The sequence below is a fragment of the Coenobita brevimanus genome, chromosome 110 (assembly GCF_032717465.1).
Source record: "Coenobita brevimanus isolate Jiangsu-jjx chromosome 110, ASM3271746v2, whole genome shotgun sequence".
In the NCBI taxonomy this organism is placed as follows: Eukaryota; Metazoa; Arthropoda; class Malacostraca; order Decapoda; family Coenobitidae; genus Coenobita; species Coenobita brevimanus.
In genome coordinates this window covers 43,453,129-43,475,312 of record NC_137063.1, presented here as the reverse complement: position 1 = coordinate 43,475,312, position 22,184 = coordinate 43,453,129, and the positions used below count along the sequence as shown (strand labels likewise).

At 43.2% G+C, this 22,184-nt stretch overlaps 1 pseudogene; it reads left to right on the top strand.

Annotated features, from left to right (window-relative positions):
- Positions 1–5,305: 5,305 nt before the first annotated feature.
- LOC145417560 (uncharacterized) lies at positions 5,306–20,325 on the top strand (annotated as a pseudogene).
- The last annotated feature ends 1,859 nt before the right edge of the window (positions 20,326–22,184 follow it).

The following is a 22,184-nucleotide window of genomic DNA, read 5'->3' as shown; positions in this document are numbered from 1 at the left end:
CCGGGATTAGGCAAGTTCGCCCCGACATTTAAGATGAGAGTGACCAGCCTCACTCATCCCTGAGTGGCATTACGTGAGCAATGAATCTCAACCATCCCCCGGATATAAACCTGCACCGGCTCAATCCGATTGCAATGCCTAAGTTACCCACTAAACCACCAGGCTCCATAATTTGGCTATACGGTTACCACCCAGCATAGTAAATGGTTTCCTGGTGTAAAAGAAACCATTTGGCTTGTTGCTCGGTGCAGAGTCACAAATAAGCAGAAGGAAGCGGAAAGAAAGAAAGACAAAAGAGAGTGTAAAGTCACCCGTAGGCAGAAGGAAGAGGAAAGAGGATGGAAGGAAGAGAGGAAAGGGCTGACACCCGAGAGCTGCACTGCATTGAGTGGACGGTGAGCACCCCCACCTACCACCACCAATAATAATAATAATAATATAAAAATAATAATATCACATTTATTCCCTATTTATCACAAAGTGCAGTGAAAGCACATGAACTTCTATTGCCAGACGCCTCAATCCCGTTTGGGGTGGCCACAAACAATTCGCCTCCACGTCGCCCTGTCCCCCGCCATTTCACTGCCCTGCTCCCAACTCACATCCCTCTCTCTCATATACCTCTCAACCCCATCCCTCCATCTCATCCTCGGCCTCCCCCTCCCTCTTCCCCCCTCCACCTCAAATGCATTCTCTTCGTCAGTCTCACCCTCCATCCTCTCCACATGGCCAAGCCACCTCAGCGTGTTCCTCATAACGCTTCCTATCACATCCACATCCACACCACAACGCTCCTTTACATCCTCATTCGTCAGCCTGTCTCTCCATGTGACTCCACAGGCTCCTCTTAAATAACTCATTTCCACTGCTCTCACTCTTGACTTGTGTCCTTCCAACAACGTCCAAGCTTCACTTCCATACGTTAGAGTTGGTCATGTAGTAACTTTTTCACTTCCATGCTCACTTTCCTGTTTCTTATCACTGCTTTCAAAGAACCAGCAACCTTTCTTCCCTGCTGTACCCTTTCAAGCACTTCACCTTCCAAACCTTCATCCTTACTCATCACACTACCCAAGTACTTAAACGTACTCACATTTTCCAATTCCTCACCATCCAACCTTGCTGTACATTCACTGACTTCACCTCTCTCAAAGACCATCACTTTACTCTTCCCTACATTCACCTTTAGATTCCGTTTCTTACACTCTCCCAAACTCATCCACCAAGCCTTGCAGCTCCCCTTCGTCTTCACTCAACAACACAGTATCATCTGCAAACAACAGTACAGGGAGTTTCCAAACACTATCCTCTCTCACCAGGGCCACTCCAACATCCACTACCCTACCTTGTACCTCTTTTATTACCTCATCCATGTACAGATTGAACAACCATGGAGACATGACACATCCCTGTTTCAACCCAACCTTCAAAGAGAAAAATTCACTTAGTTCACCATCCACACGCACTGCAGCCTTAGCACCATCATACATACTCTTCACACCATTCAACAACTTCCCATCTACTCCATATATTCTTAATACTTTCCACAATCCTTGTCTATCCACCCTGTCATATGCTTTCTCCAAATCCATGAAAGCCGCATACAACTTCTTTCCCTTCTCTAGAAACTTTTCTACTAAAGATCTAAGAATGAATATCTGATCTACACAACCTCTCCTCTTCCTAAAGCCTCCCTGTTCTTCTCCAACTAATTCCTCTGTTCTTTCTCTGACTCTGTCAATAAGTATTCTACCATACACTTTTCCTAATATACTAAGAAGACAAATGCCCCTATGATTACCACACACTTCTTTTTCCCCTTTTCCTTTGTACAAGGGAGTTATATAAATTCACTTGGACAGTCCTAACAGGAGGAAATCTAATGATCACAGTAAACGTCTACATGTAGATATGAGCACTGTTCTGCTTTAATAATAAGCCACTATTTAACACAGAGTATAGTGACAATAAATATAAGCACCTGTAGCGGTACCACCTTTGAAACACATGAACTTAAAATACCATTATTTCTTTCTGAAGTAAGTAAATTCACATGGATAGGCCTAAAAGCAGAAAATCTAAGGGATCTTTGTATGCAGCATGTGTTAGAAGTATAATGCTGTATGGCAGTGAGACCTGGGCAGTAAAGGAAGAGGATATTCGCCAGCTCAGACGTACAGAAATTACAATGATTAGGTGGATGTGTGGTGTGTCCCTGCGTGCAAGGTCTGAGGGGGCTGGGTTTACTATGGAAGAGTTGAGACGTAGGATGGGACTGGAGTGTATTGGTGCTGTGATGAGGAGAGGTAGATTGAGATTGTTTGGACATGTGGAGAGGATGGGGGATGATAATTGGGTGAGGAATGTGAGAAGTGTTAATATTGTGGGTGGGGTTATGAGGGGTAGACCGAGAAAGACATGGGACGAGGTCATTGTGACCTCAGGGTTAAGGAATTGAACAGGGAGGCTGCAATGGATCGTGCAGCGTGGAAAGCCGTCATTAGGTGACCAAGGCCGACGCATGCAAGCATGATGGAGCCTTTAAAAACGAAACTAATCGAACCCAACTAACGTTGAGTGAATTTCTTAAGTTCATCATTTAGTTTAAGAAATTTTAAACAATTTCTTCTACATACATCCGTCGCAAATGCACTTTTTAGTACTTAGCTAGTATACAAGGAGTGGGAGTGGGGGTTGTTCAGCTCGTAGCTCCATCTGTTTCCCAATCTATGTCCAGACTAGATTAAATTACCGTAGGTTTGGTTAAGTTAGATTAAATTTGGATAGGTTAGGTTGGGTTAATTTAAATCAGATGCAGTGAAAGACTGAGATAGGGGCTGTAGTCTCCCCCCCTCCCCACCTTCTTTCTTATGTACCAGGTACGAAGAAGAGCATTTACGACGAATGCTTATTTCAGAGAAAATGCTTAGAACTGCTAAAATTCAGCAACGAGCATATTAATTTCAGTGTCCGCTTGTTGGGTGTATTTCCGACAATTTACCCACTGTACATAATATGTATTGTCTGGTTCAAGCTACCAGTGCTTCCATTTCATGGTTGTACTTGGTAGTGCAAAAAAAAAAAAAAAAAAGATAAAAGAAAAAAAAAGCTACATTTGCTTTACCCATAATGATTCACCACTCTCAAGTACTGTATAACTATATAACTGTGTACTGTATAACTGTACAGATATACAGTACACATCACAATGAAATAGTTTTTCTTTGGTATGATTCTCACAACGACTCTTCTCTAGCATACTCATCACCTGGAAAGAGCTTTTGGTTCTAATATCATTTCACCCCAAATAGCAATTACGAAATTTTGATCCATTTTTTTCAGTATTTCAGACAATTTTAAGACACTCTTTTTGCATGGAATTTTAGTCGCAAATTATTGTTTTTTTACTCTTGAAGGTAAGGTTAGGTTAGGTTAGGTTAGTTTATTTTCAAGAGTAAAATAATAATTTGCGGCAAAAATGCCATAGTAGAAAATTGTCTTAAAATTGCCAAAAATACTGAAAAAAAAGAAAAAAAGAATCAAAGTCACGTAATTATGTTTGGGGTGGAGATGATAATTTTAAATCTCCCATTTGTGTGCAATACATCTTCCGTCACACACTTCACAGTAAATGCCTTTTCATTTTGTAGTATTATGTTCACAAATAAATATATAAGACTGTTCCACTCGTATTCTGACTGGCAAACACTGCACATGATATCCTGGTAGATCACTAGAGCCGTGTTTTTGTCGTCCAAGCTGCCGCATCGGATTCGAAGCCATCTTCGGTGAAACCAAGATGCACCGTCTTTGTCGGCCAAAGTGATACGAAGCCGGCCCAAGCATTTGTCATCAAAACCAAGACCGTCTTCGTATCCCACCCAAGCGTGGTCGGGAGCAGTCTTGGTGTAGCTTGGGGATAGTGAGACTGGCCAGCAAGGACAAGTAAGTGATAAATGTAATGAAATTAGCACGATGTATATATCGAATTTCGACTACAGCAGTGATAGTTGTCATCCATCTGTACTATGCCAAGAGTGTCGATAGCTATTAATAAAAGTGAAACAATATTTATGTCGAGAAAATGTAACGGGTATAGAAGAAAAGAGAGAAAAAAAATATTACGTTACCTCTTATTCCCCCCACACGAGCTCTGTCCCGCGTCAAAAGGAAACCGTCATCAATCATATAAAATGGGTCTGATCAGACCCATTTTCTTTTACTTAGTTCATGGCAGACATCAATAAGCCTACTTTTTCTAACCACATATTATTATTAGGTATTAACTTTAGTCATGTTGGTAAAAAGACTATTAAATACCCTAAAAATTAACAAAAACACTCCAAAACTTTCTAGGTTCCCCTAGATTTTACATAATTTAAGCTTACCCTAAACTGTGCCCTAAAGAGGGCCCGAGTCCCCTAAAATGGGGTATTTTACCCTAAAGTGGAAGCCCTGCAGTCACTAGCAGTGCTGTTTACAAGGCAAGCATCATGCCTCCACTGTCCAAAAAGCTACAGGACTGTACCTAGCATGTTTTTGGCTAGAGATAGTTGTTGAGAAACAGGAAGGGGTCCATCGCTGGCACAGACAAAACCCTGTCATTGATACACTATCCAAAAAGCCCCATCAGTGAGGTTCACAAACCGGTAAAGACCCAGCTTGTGCCTAGGGAACAACAACTACTACTACACAGCATGCACAAGACTTCATTCATCCATCATACAGCACTTTATATCAATTACAAACCTATACAATCAAGTCTCGACCTTGATGCTTATTTTCTCAAACCATACTATTTGTAGCTTCTCTTTGCATCTACTATAATTCTTCTCTGATTTTGATAATTTTGGTGTCATTTTTTTCCTATTTTCAATTCCTTTGCTCTCTGAAATGTTAAGTATCACATATTCTTTTTTATCAACGTGCAATTTTCTGTGAGAATATTTTCCCTCATTTTATTGCATTAGGTATAAGATAAAACCATTTTGCACAACAGATGAGCCACTTTGCATTTCCAGGAAGCTTAATTATGATTTGACCAGTTTGCAGGAAAAGAAAAATCTTAATATATATATTCAATAGCTCCAAGTCTGATATGATGTAGCAGAGTAGTAACTGGAAGAAGAAGGGAACCAAACAGCACATTTGTGGGCATCACAGCTTTGTTGCCAGGTATGTGTCCAGGTCTGTTCCAAGCTTGATTTATCAAAAGCTTAGCAGGCTTTCTACCACTCCTTCCATAATTGTTTCATTATAGCTTAATATTCTACTGTCAGTTACTTGGGAAACTGTGACAACAATGATGACGATGATAGTAATGGTGATGGTTTATCTTACTGTCTTTATCCGTGACAACTGTAGTTCAAGCCGGTGGTGGGATGTGCAGGCAATGGAGAGTCTGCCCATACCTCTGGGCCCATGTCGCCCACTGAACCCAAGGTCACACACTGTATGGTTTTCAACTCCCCCAGTGGGATGATCTGTTCTTGTATTTTTTCTTGCCATCCCCAGATTATCATGTTTGGCATAGGAGAGACTTATTACAGGGGTTAGGTATAGCCTTCATTAATCACTTCACTGTTTCATCATCATCATCATCCAGACCTCCTTTCCCATCCTAGGGCTGGGTGAGGAGTAGCAACATTCAGACAGCCCAAGTTTACCCAGTCCAATGGGCCACGCTTCCATTCACTCATCATTCAAGCCCCTGGAATCCTGGCACTATCTGATACACCAAAAACATTCACCATGTTCTGTAGCTTCACATAAACATATCCGATAGAGTTAATCCGGATACTTTCACATTAAAAAGGGGTGTCAAATCCCTGATCATGCTCTTCTCACAACATTCATCCAGCCAGCTTGGATCTCATGTCAGTTCGCTAGCCTCATAAACCACAGACCTTACTATACTCCTTCTGCCTTAACTTGGGCCAGAGTTTCATACTTTTGTAGCTCAGTGGCAGAAAAAGTCAGTATGGTTTCTTGACAAGCACTTCTTCGTGACTAGTGCCATATTTGTATTGTTTGTGAAGACTCCAACTATCTATCTATCTGTCTGTCTGTGGAAGGGAGAGGAGAGAGAGAGACCAAGGATGAGATAAGGGCTGGAGTGGGTTTATATGAGAGATGAGGATGTCAGTTGGCGGGATAAGGTGACGTGGAGTCTATATTTATTTGTGGCCACCCCTTACAGCATTAAGGTGTCTGGCAATAGATAGATAGTGGAATGTGTGGTATTGGCATTGGTCATCATTGTATTGTGAAGAAATAATGATGAGATAATGATGATGATGATGAAGATAATGACAAAGATAACGATGATGATGACAAAGACGATGATAATGATGAAAACGATGATGATGACGATGACAGTGAAGATAACGATGATGAGAAGATGAAGATAATGGTGATGATTTACTTTATTTTTGTTGCTGTCTCTAATTTTCTCTCTCTCTCGGCAGTGATGGTTTGGTGGAGGTGGAAACACAAGAGCTACTACGACTACCTTCTTTCAACAGTTGGATGTGGGAAGAGTTGGAAATATTACTGCTGCAGCAACACATGTGAGAGAGAGAGGTGGGAAGGAGAGAGGAATTAAGAGGATGGGAAGGGAAGAGAGAAAGTGTGAGTTTTTGAGACCAAAGTTGAATTGGAAGGAACAAGAGAGAGAGAGAGAGTATACATGCATTGTACTGTGTAAATATATATATATATATATATATATATATATATATATATACTGTATATAAGATAAGATCATCTTAAATGCTGTTGATCCTTATTAAACCAAACTTAGTGAGAGACTAACTAGGAAAGTGTATGTGAATGAGGTGGAGGGGGGAGGGGAAGATTGTGGATGCAATGAGGGGATGAAGTAGAGAGGTATATAAGAGAGGGGGGTGTAAGTTGGGGGGATGGAGAGTGAGAGACTAACTAGAAAGAGTGTGTGTGAGAGAGTTGGAGGGGGGAAAGAGGGAGGGGGAGACGAGATGAGATGGAGTAGAGAGGTATATGAGAGAGGGGGATGTAAGTTGGGGGGAGGGCAGGGAAAGGGGACAGGGTGACATGGAGTCAGTTTGTTTGTGGCCACCCCTTACGGAATTAAGACGTCTGGCTATAGTTAGGTGATAGACAGACGAAAAGATAGATAGATAGATAAGTACTCTACCAATTTCTCCCCTCCACAGGTATACAGATCTAGGCCTGCTATCCAAGTTCGGCATAGAGATTGAGGTGCTGCGTTATTTTCTGTGCTGCGTCTACCACTGTTACAACCAAGTCCCCTTTCACAACTTCGAACTTGCCTTCTGTGTCACTCAGATGGTAAGTGGGTCCTATCTTTGTCGTAGATTTTCATTATTGTTATTATTATTATATAGTGGTAGATGGGGTCGCTCACCATCCACTCACTCGATGTAGTGCTGCTCTCGGATGACTTCCCTTTCCTCTCTTCCTTCTTTCCTTCCATCCTTTTCTTTCTTTTTTCCCTCATTCTTTCCTCCTCCTCCTGCTTATGGGTGACTCTGCACTCTCTCTTCTGTCTTTATTTCCTTCATTCTTTCCTCTTCCTTCTGCCTGTGGGTGACTCGACACTGAGTGACAAGCCAAATAGTTTCGTGTACACCAGGAAACCATTTACTATGCTGGGTGGTAACCATATAACCAAATTATGGTGCCTGGTGGTTTAGTGGGTAATTAAGGCTTCCCAGTCGGATTGAGCCTTTGCAGGTTTATATCCAAGGGGTAGTTGGGGTTTATTGCTCACGTAATGCCACTCGGGGATGAGCGAGGCTGATCACTCATCTTAAATGCCAGGACCAACTTGCCTAGTCCTGGGCTCCTATACTCCTCTTTGGGCAACCAAAAATTAGATGATGATGTTGGTTATTATTATTATTGTTGTTTTTTATCATACCTCATCCTGTCCTAAGGTGATGATGATGATAATGATGGTAATAATGATGATTATGATAATGATGATGATAGTGGTGATGATAATGATGATGATGACAATGATAATGATGATTTCTTGACAAATATATGGTATGGTGTGGCGTTGTGAATTGCAGGAAAGACTAGGCAATTTAGATGTGCTAATTCTCCTTACATCCTGCATATGCCACGACCTTGACCATCCTGGATTTAATAACATCTGCCAGGTAAGGGAAACATTGTATTTTTTGTTTATATTTGGCCTGTGTTTTAAATTATAGTGTAGACAAAGCACCTTAAGGGATATATAAAAAGAGGTGTATAGTAGATAGATAGATAGATAGATAGATTGTAGTGTTAAAAAATCGATAGATAGATAAATATGCTGTAGTGTTTAAAATGATAGATAGATGGATGATAGGTAGATAGATAGATAGATAGATAGATAGACAGCAATACTTGATGCATTTAGATTCACTCTCAGATCATTGTTAAAACAGAATTGGCTCTGTGTTCACCTCACTGCTTAAGCAATATATATATATATATATATATATATATATATATATAGGTAGATAGATAGATAGATACACAGCAGCACCTAATAGATTCATGGCACCCACAAATTAATGCAAAGACAGAATTAGTCGTGCAGTATAATGACGTTCACCACTCGTATAGAGATAGATAGATAGACAGATAGATAAACAGCCAGATAGATAGAGTGATACACAGCAACACCTAATAGATTCATTGTACCCACAAGTTAATGCAAAGACAGAATTAGCCCTGCAATACAGTGATATCTCACCCCTCGAGCAGTAGATAGATAGACAGTTAGATAGATAGATACACTGCACCACCTAACAAATTCATTTTGCCCACAGATCAACGCCAAAACAGAATTAGCCCTGCGATACAATGATATCTCACCTCACGAGCAGTAGATAGATGGACAGATAGATAGATAGGTAGATACACAGCACCACCTAATAGATTCATTTTGCTCACAGATCAATGTCAAAACAATTAGCCCTGCGATACAATGACATATCACCCTTTGAAAACCATCACTGCTCTGTTGCATTCACTGTTCTGGAGCAACACGAGTGCAACATATTCAGGTGGGTGTGTAGAGAGGGTGGAGAATGAGAGACTGACTAGGAGAGTGTGTTGAGAGGATGGAGAATGAGAGACTGACTAGGGGAGTGTATGTGAGTGAGGTGGATAGGAGGAGAACGGGAGACTGAGGATGAGATGGAGAGTTGGTCTGGCTATGTAGAGAGGGTGGAGAATAAGAGAATGACTAGAAGAGTGTATGTAAGTGAGGTGAATGGGGACAGAAGGAGGGGGAGACCAAGGATGAGTATTCTGGTCCAGATTTTTAGTGATTACTGATATATAAACCCTCTCATGGTAAGCACACCTCCATTACTGTACTCCAGCTCACATGAAACATCCACAGAAATGTATCGGCCAAGGACTGCAAGGAAATTCGTGAAGGGATGATCCGCTGCATCCTGGCGACGGACATGGCACGGCACAATGAGATTCTGTCGGACTTCAAGGAGATCATTGAGGAGTTTGATTTCGAGAACCGGGCCCATATTAACCTTGTATGTATAGACTGTAGTTGATTTTGACTTTATTGCCCCCTCATGGTAGGTTTCTTGCATTAGTCAAAGAATATGAAAAAGGAATGGAAGCATACATTCCATTCTCATATCCTTTGACTAATGCAAGAATGCCTTGGTTTAATCACGCTTGTTCTAATGCTGTCCGCAACAAGTAGAGGGCCTATAAAAGGTACCGGAGCCAACCCACCCCTGAATCACATCTTTTACACGTTTCTGCCTGGAATCGTGCTAAGTCTGTTCTTCGCTCTGCTAAAAATAATTTCATCCGTACTAAATGCTCTAAACCTTCCAACTCGAATTCTTCCTGCTCCTTCTGGCACCTTGCTAAAAACCTTTCTAACAACTTTACCTCATCATCCTTCCCTCCTCTTTTCTACTCTGATGGTTCTGTAGCTATTTCTTCTACTGATAAAGCAGATATCTTTGCTCGGACTTTCTCCTCCAATTCCACCTTAGACGATTCTGGTGCTCTTCCTCCATCACTTCCCCCCTCTGAGTTCCTCATGGCTGACATTAAAATTTCTTCAGCTGATGTATTTTCTGCCATCACAGGCCTCAATACTAATAAGGCATATGGGCCTGATGGAGTCCTTCCTGTTGTTCTCAAGAACTGTGCTTCTGTGCTTACACCCTGCCTAGGCAAACTCTTTCGCCTTTGTCTATCAACTTGTACCTTTCCTTCTTGCTGGAAGTTTGCTCTCATTCAGCCAGTCCCAAAGAAGGGTAACCATTCCCAACCCTCAAACTATCGCCCAATTGCTTTAACATCCTGTATCTCAAAAGTTTTCGAGTCAGTTCTTAATAGAAAAATTTTAAAGCATCTTTCCTATCACAACCTTTCTGATCGTCAGTATGGGTTCCATCAGGGACGCTCCACTGGCAATCTTCTCATCTACCTTTCAGACTCATGGTTATCCTCTTTTCGGGACTTTGGTGAAAGCTTTGCCATTGCACTTGACATCTCAAAGGGTTTTGATCGAGTCTGGCATAAATCTTTAATTTCCAAACTGCCCTCTTACGGCTTCTATCCTTCCATCTGTGCCTTCATCTCTAGCTTCCTTTCTGGTCGTTCAATAGCCGCTGTTGTAGACGGCCATCGTTCTTCTCCTAGACTTGTTAACAGTGGTGTTCCTCAGGGCTTTGTCCTATCACCAACTCTCTTCCTTTTATTTATCAGTGACCTTCTAAGCTGTGCATCTAACCCTATCCACTCATACGCTGATGACTCTACCCTTCACCTTTCCATTCGGTTCCCGCAATGTCCATCTCAGCAGTTACTTCAACAAACAAGGGATGAGGCTATGGCACACCTAATGTCTGACTTGGCTCGTGTCTCTGACTGGGATAAAAATAATCTGGTTGTTTTTAATGTATTAAATACTCAGTTTTTACATCTATCAACCCAACAAAATCATCCACAGGTATACCCACTAATGTTTAATAATATTCAGCTTAATCCTGCATCATTCTTGAACATGCTTGGGGTTTCATTTACTCGGACTTGTCTTGGAAAGATCATATTACATCTCTTGTAAAATCTGCTTCCAAGAGATTAGGTGTGCTAAGCTGTCTCCGTTCTTTCTTTACCCCTGCACAATTGTTGACTCTATTCAGGGGTTTTATCCACCCCTGTGTGGAGTACAACTCTCATGTGTGGGGAGGCTCCCCACATACAGCTCTTCTCAATAGGGTGGAGTCAAAGGCTTTTTGTCTCATTAACTCTCCTCCTCTTACTGACTCCCTTCAACCTCTGTCTCTTTGCCACAGTGTTGCATCTTTATCTCTTTTCTATCTCTACTTCAATGGTCACTGCTCCTCTGAACTGTCTGCATGCATTCCTCCACCTCTACGACGGACGCGTAGCACCCGTCTAGCAGCAAACTCTCATCCCTTTTCTGTCCAGTTCTCTAATGCAAGAGTTAACCGTTACTCCCAGTCCATCATTTATGCAACAGGTCAACTCTGGAACTGTCTCCCTTTGTCTGTATTTCCTGCTTCCTATGATCTCCAGTCTTTCAAACGCAGTGTGTCCAGGCATCTCGAAATGATCGGATCTTGAATTTGGCTCTCTCTTGTATTTTGTTTTTCTCTTGGAAGGAACAGCTTTGCGGGCTCGCGACCTTTGGTTCCTTCTTCCACACATAAAAAAGATAAAAAAATAACGTGTCATATCATTTATAAAGCCAACAATGTACTTGTATGTGTGTGGCCATAAGCCTTTGATTGACGCTGCAACTGTGAGCAGGGCAATAGGCAGGATGCCGGTGGGGAAGGCAGCAGGTGTGGCTGGGTTAACTGCTGAAATGTTGAAAGCCTCAGGAGGTATAGGAGTGGGGTTAGTTACTTACTGTTAAATACGATTATGTGTGAGAGTGTTGTCCCCAGAGTGTATTTGTAAATGTGTACAAGGGGAAGGGTGATGCTCTGGAAGGAGGAAATTATAGAGGCATGAAGCTTTTAGAGCAGATAATGAAGGTAATGGAGAGAGTCCTAGAATATATGATTTGAGAAAGAGTGAATATTGATGAGATGTAGTTTGGGTTTATGCCAGGCAGAGGGACCACAGATGCCATATTCATTGTTCAACAGCTTCAGGAAAAATATAAAGGAAAGAAAAGGGATCGTTACTTTGTTTTTGTTGATTTGGAGAAGGCCTTTGACAGAGTCCCTTGACAGGCGGTGAAGTGGACAATGAGAAAGCTTGGGATTGAGGTGTGGCTGGTTAGGGTGGTTATGGCTGTGTATGTGGGTGCTCGCACCTAGGTAAGGGTGACTGGAGATTTGAGTGATGAGTTTTCCGTGAATGTTAGTGTGCGTCAGGGGTCAGTTTTGATCCCCTTGTTTATTATGGTACTTGAAGCCCTCTCACGTTACTTGAGAAATGGACTCTGTAGGAGATGTATGCTAATGATTTGGTGTTGACTGCAAAAAATGAAAGGGAGGCAGAGGAAAGATTTAGGAAGTGGAGAGATGGTATGGGGCACAAGGGCTTAAGCCAAAGGTGATGGTATCTAGGACTGGTGGCGGTACTGTCAAAGATGAGAGACAGTGGCCATGTGCAATTTGCCACATGGGCATGGGAAGTAATTCCATCTTGTGCAGTGTTTGTCATAAGTGAGTGCATAAGAGATGTAGTGGTATTAGAGGTAGACTGCAAGATAATGCAGATTTCATGTGTACAGTGTGTTGCAGAGAGCAGGTGGAGATTATCAGGCATGAAAGGATTGAGCTTGCTGGTGAGTCTCTTGAGTGTGTGGAAGAGTTTTGTTATTTGGGAGACATGTTATGTGCTGGAGGTGGGGCCGGAGCTAGCTCTGTGGTTAGGGTGAGGAGTGGTTGGAAATTCAGGGAGCTGTTGCCTCTCCTGACATTGAAAGGGCTCTCTCTCTTTGCTAAGGGATCTTTGTATGCGTCATGTGTTAGGAGTGTAATTCTGTATGGCAGCGAGACTTGGGCAGTAAAGGAAGAGGATATTAGCTGGCTCAGACGTACAGAAATGACAATGATAAGGTGGAAGTACAGTGTGTCACCGAGTGCGAGGCCTGGGGGGCCAAGGTTTACGATGGAAGAGTTGAGAGGTAGGATGAGACTGGAGTGTATTGGTGTTGTGATGAGGAGAGGTAGATTGAGATGGTTTGGGCATGGGGCGAGGATGGGGGATGATAACTGGGTGCAGAAAGTGAGAAGTGTTAATGTTAGGGGTAGGGTTGTGAGAGGTGGACTGAAAAAAGACCTGGGATGAAGTCATTGAGTGTGACCTCAGAGATAAGGGGCTGAACAGGAAAGATGCCAGAGATCAAGCAGTGTGAAGAGCTGCCATCAGGTGACCAAGGCTGATGCATGCAAGTATGTTAGAACCTTCAAAAACGAAAAGAAAAACGAAACGACCTTGGTCACCTGATGGCAGCAGTTCTCCATGCTGCTTGATCTCTGGCAGCCTCAAGTATTTTATTCCAGCTAGTACAAAATGGTATGAGAGTTATGTCATAGGAATTATGTTAGGTAGGGGCAACTACTATCCACTTACCCAATATAGTGCTGCCTAAAGGTGACACAGCACTAAGTGACAAGAAAAATGCTTGACTGTAAAGGAGTGATTACCATGCCGTCAAATGGAGCCGTGGTGGTATAGCGGATTAAGGTGCCCCATCCAGATGTGGCCCAATAGGGTTTACGTGCAAGAGGTGAGTCTTAAGAGGCTAAGTAGGTGAATACTGGTACCACAGAGGCTTTCATGGTAAGGTGGTAGATGGATGACATTGAGAGACGGGGATGTAAGTTGGGGGGAGGGCAGTGAAATGGCAAAGGACAGGGCAACATGGAGGCGATTTATATGTGGCCACCTCTTACTGGATTATGGCATCAGGGTATGGATAGATAGAGGGATTGACTATTATGTATGCTCAGGACAACTCTAGCATTTTATTTTAGCTAATCCCAGATATTTTATCAATCTAAGAGGGATTATAGAAGCCTGAGAGTGTTAATACTGATTTTAATATCCTCCCCAGCTGTCCATGGTGCTGATCAAGATAGCAGACATCAGCAATGAAGCGCGACAGCAGGACATTGCCGAGCCCTGGCTGGAGTGTCTCATGTAGGTAATGTTTTTTTAATTTACTTCTTTTTTTTTGTAGGTGGTGGCTTATGGAGGTTGTGTTCTATTTATTCCCTTTTTTTTTTCCAAGGGTGCAGTGCCCACCATCCATTCATTCAGTGTAGTACTGCCTTCAGGTGACTCTGCGCTGAGTGAGAAGCCAAATGATTTCTTGTTACCCTAAGAACCCATTGTATCGTATCATTTATAAAGGCTCCAATATGCATGTGTTGGCCATGGTCACCTAATGGCAGCTTTCCACACTGCAAGGTCACTGACAGCCTCCCTCAACATGCTTATATGCATCGGCCTTGGTCATCTATTAGCAGCTATCCATGCTGCTCAATCTCTGGCAGCCTCCCTATTCAGTCTATTATTCCTGATGTCACACTCTATGACCTCATTCCATATACTAGATACTCTGTACTGTACTATGTTGCATTGGTAATGAGGGCTGTATCAAACCCTCCATCTCATCCTTGGTCTCCATCTCTCCCCTGCAGCACTCTCACATACACTTTCTTTGTCATTTTTTTCCCCATTCTCACCTCTTGGCCAGACTAACTCAAGATCCTTCTACTAAGTAAGAGATTAACTAGGAGAGTATGTGAGTGTGGTGGAGGGGGGGAGAGGAAGGGGAGACCGAGGATGAGATGGAGGGATGTAGTAGAGGGGTATATGAGAGGGGGGAGTGTAAGTTTGGGGGATGGAGACTAAGAGACTAACAAGGAAAGTGTATGTGTGAAGTGGAGGGGGGAAGAGGAAGGGGGAGACCAAGGATGAGATGGAAGGAGGGATGGAGTAGAGAGGTATATGAGAGAAGGGGGTGTAAGTTTGGGGGAGGGCAGTGAAATGGCGGGGGACAGGGTGACATGGAGGCAATTTTTTGTGGCCACCCCTTACAGGATTAAGGCATCTGATTATATATAGATAGATAGATAGATAAACAGAAACTTGTAACAACTTCTAACAACACAGATACTTATATTGCCATTCTTTCAACAGGAATTCTTCAACCAAAGCGACCTCGAGAAGTTGGAAGGGCTGCCTGTCTCTCCGTTTATGGATAGGAACAAAGTAACAAAACCGTCATCTCAGTGCTCCTTCATTGGTTTTGTGCTTCTGCCTCTTTTTGAAGCACTTAGGAGTGTTCTGCCGGAGCTTGAGGTGAGGTAGATAGATTGATTGATAGGTAGAGTGAGAGAGAGAGAGAGATAGACAGAGAGAGACCTAAGAGAGAGAGAGTTAATATACAAACATTCATTTCAGTGTTTCTTCATTGGTTTTGTGCTTCTCCCACTCTTCGAAGCATTTTAAGAAGGCTAGTGAGAGAGAGGGAGTGGGAGAGAGAGATTTACTTTCTTTATTCCTGATGATGATGATAAAGAGGAGGACAGGGATGTGATGCTGATGATGATGATGGTGATGGTTCTATTGCAGTCTTTTCTGTTTTACTCTGTTGTCTTTTATTTTAGATTATTGTTATTATTATTATTATTATTATTATTATCACCGTCTTATTATATTTCAGGAACTAATCATCCAGCCAGTAAGGTTCGCCCTCGACCATTATTGTAAATTAAACGAGGCCTGGAAAAAAGCCCCCGAGGAGAGCGAGCCTACCCCTGTGCTTGAGGCGAAGGCAGAGGAGGTGGTAGAACACCCCATCAGTCGCCTCTCACAGGACACGTGCAAGAGGGCGGTGCAGAAGACGGCGAGTTCGTATAGGTAACATTTAGTATTTTTTTATCTGATACAACTGGGCAAATCTGATAAACGCAGTACTGAGTCATGGGTGTGTCTAAGTCAATAAGGCTTTAAGAGGAACAATAATAATAATAATAATAATAATAATAATAATAATAATAATCTGTCTATCAATTGATGGCCAGAAAATGCACTTCCCCAACCTCTATATGCTCTTGCATCCATTACACACCTTCTCATTCTATCATCCATCCATCCATTATCCAATCCTACATTGCCCCAAGAGGAGCGTAGGAGCCCGGGACTAGGCAGTTGGTCTCGACATTTAAGATGAGAGTGACCAGCCTCATTCATCCCTGAGTGGCATTACATGAGCAATCAACCCCAACCACCCCTTGGATATAAACCTTCACTGGCTCAATCCGACTGGAGTGCAATAATTACCCAGTAAACCACCAGGTGCCAAAATTTGGTTATATGGTTACCACCCAGCGTAGTAATTGGTTTCCTGATGTACAGGAAATCATTTGGCTTGTCACTCAGTGTAGAGTCACCCACAGGCAGAAGGAAAAGGAAAGAAAGACAGAAGAGGAAGTGTAAAGTCACCCATAGGCAGAAGGCAAGGAAAGAATGAAGGATAGAAAGACAGAAGAGGATGGAAGGAAATAAGGATGGAAGAGAGGAAAGGGCAGACAACCGTGAGCAGCAATACATGGAGTGAGTAGATGGTGAGCGCCCCCACCTACCACTAACACACACACATAATTAGTCATTGCCTTCCGTTCATTTAGTTCATTTAAAAAGATTCCAGCATACTCAGTAAGCCTCTGTTGTGGTGTTAGAGGAATAATAATACAGTAATGATAAAAAATAATAATAATAATAATTATATCATTGGTAAGGGCTCTAACATACTCAATAAGCCTTTGTTATGATGTAAAAGGAATAATAATAATCCATCCATCCATCATCTAATCCTGCGTTGCCCCATGAGGAACGTAGGAGCCTGGGGCTAGGCAAGTTGGTCCTGGCATTTTAAGCTGAGAATGACCAGCCTCACTCATCCCTGAGTGGCATTACGTGAGCAATAAACCCCAGCCACCTCTTGGATATAAACCTTCACCGGCTCAATCCGATTGGAGCACCGTTATTACCCGCTAAACCACCAGGCGCCAAAATTTGGTCATATGGTTACCACCCAGCATAGTAAATGGTTTCCTGGTGTACAGGAAACCATTTGGCTTGTCACTCAGTGTAGTGTCACCCTCAGGCAGAAGGAAGAGGAAAGAATGAAGGAAAGATACAAGAATGAGTGTAAAGTCACCCACAGGCAGAAGAAAGAGGAAAGAAAGACAGAAGAGGATGGATGGAAAGAAGGATGGAGGAGCGGAAAGGGCAGACACCCGAGAGCAGCACTACATCAAGTGAGTGGATGGTGAGCGCCCTCACCTACCACATGAAATAATAATAATAATATTAATATTAATACAGTAATAATGAAAATTGTAGTCTTTAACGTGATGATGATGATGACAGTTATTATTGATGATGACGGTGACAATGATTATTGATGATGATGATGATGATGATAATCTGTTTCTGTTCACAGCATTGGAAGCCGTGCCTCTTCTTGGACATCCATGATCTGATCTTTGACCATCGACTGCACAGATATGGAGATTGACGATGTGGATGTGATGAAGACGGAGGTGGATGTGAGCGAGTGGACTTCCAGGTGAGTGGAGTGTAGTAGTTTATCTGAAATGTTAACCCAGTGGACTGCAGGCTGAAGTTTTTTTTTTTTTTTTTTAATGTGTCTGACTGGGCGTAGGCATCACAGCCTGCTGTCAAGGCCCAGTAGTCCTCCTCCATACCATACACCTCTACACGTCACCACTTTGGCGCTAACACCCACCGTCCATATTGAATACATGCTAGGGCTGTCTCATACAGGCCTGGTGTATTGGTATTAGCGGGGGTATTTTTACAACATGTTGGCGGGTCTTCTGGTAGATCAGTAAAGTCTGATTTTATGAAATTCAAATCCTTAAACTATTCCCTGCCCCAGCAGGATTTGAACCTGGGTCCAGTAGGACTGCAGGCCGTCTCTCTAGCAATTGAGCCACGTCCCCCTCCTGCAGTCCACCATCCTCCTGTCAGGCCTAGGGAGGAGGTTGAGTAGTAGCAGTAGTAGTGTGGTGGTGGTGGTAGTAGTAGTAGTAGTGGTGGTGATGGTGGTGGTGGTGGTGGTAGTAGTAGTAGTAGTAGTAGTGTGTGGTAGGTGGGGTCACTCTCCATCCACTCACTTGATGTAGTGCTGCTCTTGGGTGTTTGCCCTTTCCTCTCCTCCATCCTTCTTGCCATCTATCCTCTTCTGTCTTTCTTTCCTTCATTCTTTCCTCCTTCTTCTGCCTGCGGGTGACTTTACACTCACTCTTGTGTCTTTCTTTCCATCTTTCTTCCCTCTTCCTTTTCTCTTCCTTCTGCCTGTGGGTGACTCTACACTGAGTGACAAGCCAAATGATTTCCTGTACACCAGGAAACCATTTACAACGCTGGGTGGTAACCATATAACCAAATTTTGGCACCTGGTGGTTTAGTGGGTAATACGTTGCTCCAGTCGGATTGAGCCGGTGAAGGTTTATATCCAAGGGGTAGTTGGGGTTTATTGCTTACATAATGCCACTCAGGGATGAGTGAGGCTGGTCACATTCATCTTAAATGTCGAGACCAACTTGCCTAGCCCCGGGCTCCTACGCATCTCACGGGGCAACGTAGGATTAGATGATGGATGTATGGATAGTAGTAGTAGTAGTAATGGTGGAAGTGGTAGTAGTAGTAGTAGTAGCAGTAGTAGTAGCAGCAGATGATGGTGATAATGACTATGACAAGTAGCAATAGCAATGTCTTCATCTCTAATACAAACAGAGCAGCCTAGCCAGTGGTGAAATACTGTATATGTCTTGCCTCTGAGTTTTTCCTAAATCCACCACTTTGCAGGTTCAAGATTGCAACAGATGGCTATAAGTCACCTTCAAGGAGAAATTCCTATGAGCGTCATAGCAGTGTGGGTGGCTACAGGTCCCCATTAAGGAGAAATTCTTCGGAGTGGTGGACCGTCTACCCAAAACCACTCAAAGACAGGCTTCTTACCCATGCCAAGGCCCAGGAAACCGAGGCACTATGGGAAAAGTGTGAGAAGGAGGTGGAGAAAGAATTGGAAAAGGAGACTGCTGTTCTCCAGACTAAGGATCTCCTCCAAGCGTCTGTCGACCAGCGATCGTGAGAAGAGCGTGAACAGGTCGGCCCCCATGGGTAAGGGCAGTACAAGGTTTAAGCAGGGAGGGGGCGGGGGCGGCTTACAGGAGGTACTGAAACGAGCTAGGAGTAAATTGAAACCGACAAACTTCCAAACGCACTGCACATTTCATATATCCCGGCCGAGCATTAGCTTTGGCATGAACCTGCAGAAACAGAAGAGTGATGAAAATATAATAAATGAGTGTGGGAAGGAAACAGAGAAAGTGAAACAAAAGAGTAGTGAGAATATAATAAATGACTGTGACAGGGAAACAGAGAGGTGCAAGGAGGCAAGGACCTCGGACGAGCACCTCTTGGCCTTGGAAATCAAAACCTCTACCTCTTGTGAACTCATAGAACCAAAGAAGAAACTCAGTAGTGTGCTAACAGATGCTCAACCCTCTCCCTCAATCGACTGCTGAATAAAAACGGGAAATGGAAAGCAGGGGTGACTGAACCACAGACCCCGGAAAACACCCCGGGGAGCTCTGAGGATAATCTTGGGGTGCCAAATAAAAACTGCCATTCTCGGAAAATGGGGCAAATGCAGATGCTGGAAAACACGCCTGGTAGCTCTGAGGATAACCTGCTATCAGATCAAAGAACGCAGTCTGACGGTTCCGCCAGGCAGCTGCAGAGTCCACCGGTGCTAAATCAAGTCTGCAGTGCAGGGGTCAGGCCGTTCGAGAAGTTCCCCCTGATCTGCCATGACTCCCCGAAAAATACGAAGAAAAAGCCGGAATCAGCACGAACTTTGCTACTCAAATCGTTCTCGTTCCGTAAAAAGTCTCCCATGAAGGATGAGACACTGGTGTTGAGGGAGCCAATGCCACACAGTTAGGGGGAGGAGAGGTTATGATGGACGGGCTCCTGTTTCTGCATTTAAAAGTTGTTTAATGCTCTCAGGCCCCCATGACTCGCACTCAGAGGAAGTACTAGAGTTGTTCCGATGATGAAGGGGTTAATGGTACCAATATTAACACTCAGGCTTCTGCGACCCAGTGCTTCAGGAACCAACTTCACACAGGCCAAGGGAGGAGGGACTATGATAAAGAAGTTTGTGTTTCTGTGTTTAATAGTCAGTGTATGCCCTCAGGCTTCCATGACCCTCTCTCAGATGAAGAAGTAGAGTTGTGCTGCCCATGAGAGGGTTAATAATGCTAATTTTAACACTCATAGGCTTCTAGTGCTCACTCACAGGTTTACATGACTCTTTCAGATGACAAAAATAATTGACGTTAACTGGATTAGAGAACTAGAGTTTCCCCAACCATGAGATAGTTATTTGGTACTGGTATTAACCCTCAGGCTCTTGTAACTCACAGCTCAACTGGCATTTGCTGGAGTAGGAGAGAGGGAGGGGAAGACTGAGAATGAGATGGAGGGATGGTGTAGAGAGGTATATTAGAGGGGGGTGTAAGGTGCAGAGGATGGAGAGTGAGAGACTAACAAGGAGAGTATGTGAGTGAAGTGGTGGTGGGGAGAGGGAGAGGGAGACCAAAAAAGTGTGATGAAGGAATGGAGTAGAGATGTATATGAGAGAGGGGGGTGTAAGTTGGGGGAGGGCAACGAAATGGCAGGGGATAGGGTAACGTGGAGGCGATTTGGTTGTGGTCACCCCTATGGTCTTAAGGTGTCTGGCTGTAGATGGATAGATAGATTTTCTTTTTAACTCTTGACATCTACAGACATTTCTTTTCAGCTTAGGGGAGACTTTTCAGAATAGGGAGGTTACATCCAGCCTTGATGTTTTTGTTGTGGCCACAGATTCATTTCAGTGTGAACCCAGTGGACTGCAGGCTTAAGTAACGCCTTGCTCCTACAGTTCACCATCCTTTTTTCATTGGACTGGGAGTGCAATAGATGCCCGATTTAATGAACTAAGTCAGCCAACCCTATTCCGTTATCTTGAATCTTCTGCTAAGTTGAGTTCCACAACCAAGGCAAAATATAAAGGAAAATTTTCCAGTATTTTGAGATGCTTTCTGCTAAATCCTTGAAGGCAACCCAAACTTAGCTAACTCTCAGTGCTACACACAGCAGTCGGAACCCATAATTAATACCCCCAGAAATGCATTATTGTGTATGGAATTTCCTTAATGAAATTATACTCATTTTAATGGAAGTTTTCCCATAATTAGGACATAAAATATCGGAAAAAAATAATTCCTTTATCTCGGGCTTCTGCTAAATCGATGTTCGTTAAGTCTAGCATTGACTGTAGTTGGATCGATAGATTGAGATAGATTGGCCATGTGAAGAGGATGAAGGATGACAGTTGGGTGCGGAAAGTGAGAGGTGTGAATGTTGGGGGTAGGGTTGTGAGAGGCAGATTGAAAAAGACCTTGGATGAGGTGATGGAGTGTGACCTCAGGGATAAGGCACTGAGTAGGGAGGGGAGGAGAGGGAAGAGGAGAGAGGGGAGGACGGAAAGAAAGGTGGGAGAGAAAAGAGGAGAAAAAGAAACAGGAATGAGAGGAAAGAAGAATAAGGAGCATAGTGAAGGTGCATCAAACTGTCCGATTTTGGAAAGTTTCTTTAAGCTGAATAAATTTGCCTGAAGCTGAGAATAAATTAAAAAATATACAATTGAAAATGAGACAGTTGGGGCAGTGAAGTTAGCAGGGGAGTGAAAGATAAACATGGTAGATTACAAGTGGAGAAAGGAGAAAAAGTGAGCAGATTGAGAGAACACTTTAAGGAATTGTTGAACATAGAGGAAGTAGTAATGCGAGTGTAAGTGGCTGGGGAATGGCTGGGAGAAGGAGGGAGGTGAGAGGACAGGAAGAAATCAGTAGGATAGAAGTTGTGGAAGCAATGAAGAAAGTCAAATTGGGGAAAGCCCCTGGAATTGATGGAGTGTGTGGTGAAATGCTGAAGCATGGGAGAGAGATACCCGGTAGTAGTAGAATGGATGTGCAGATTGGCCTGGGAGGAAGGTAGAGTCCTAGAGGATTGGAAGTCAGGTATAATTATTCCCTTGTACAAAGGAAAAGGGGAAAAAG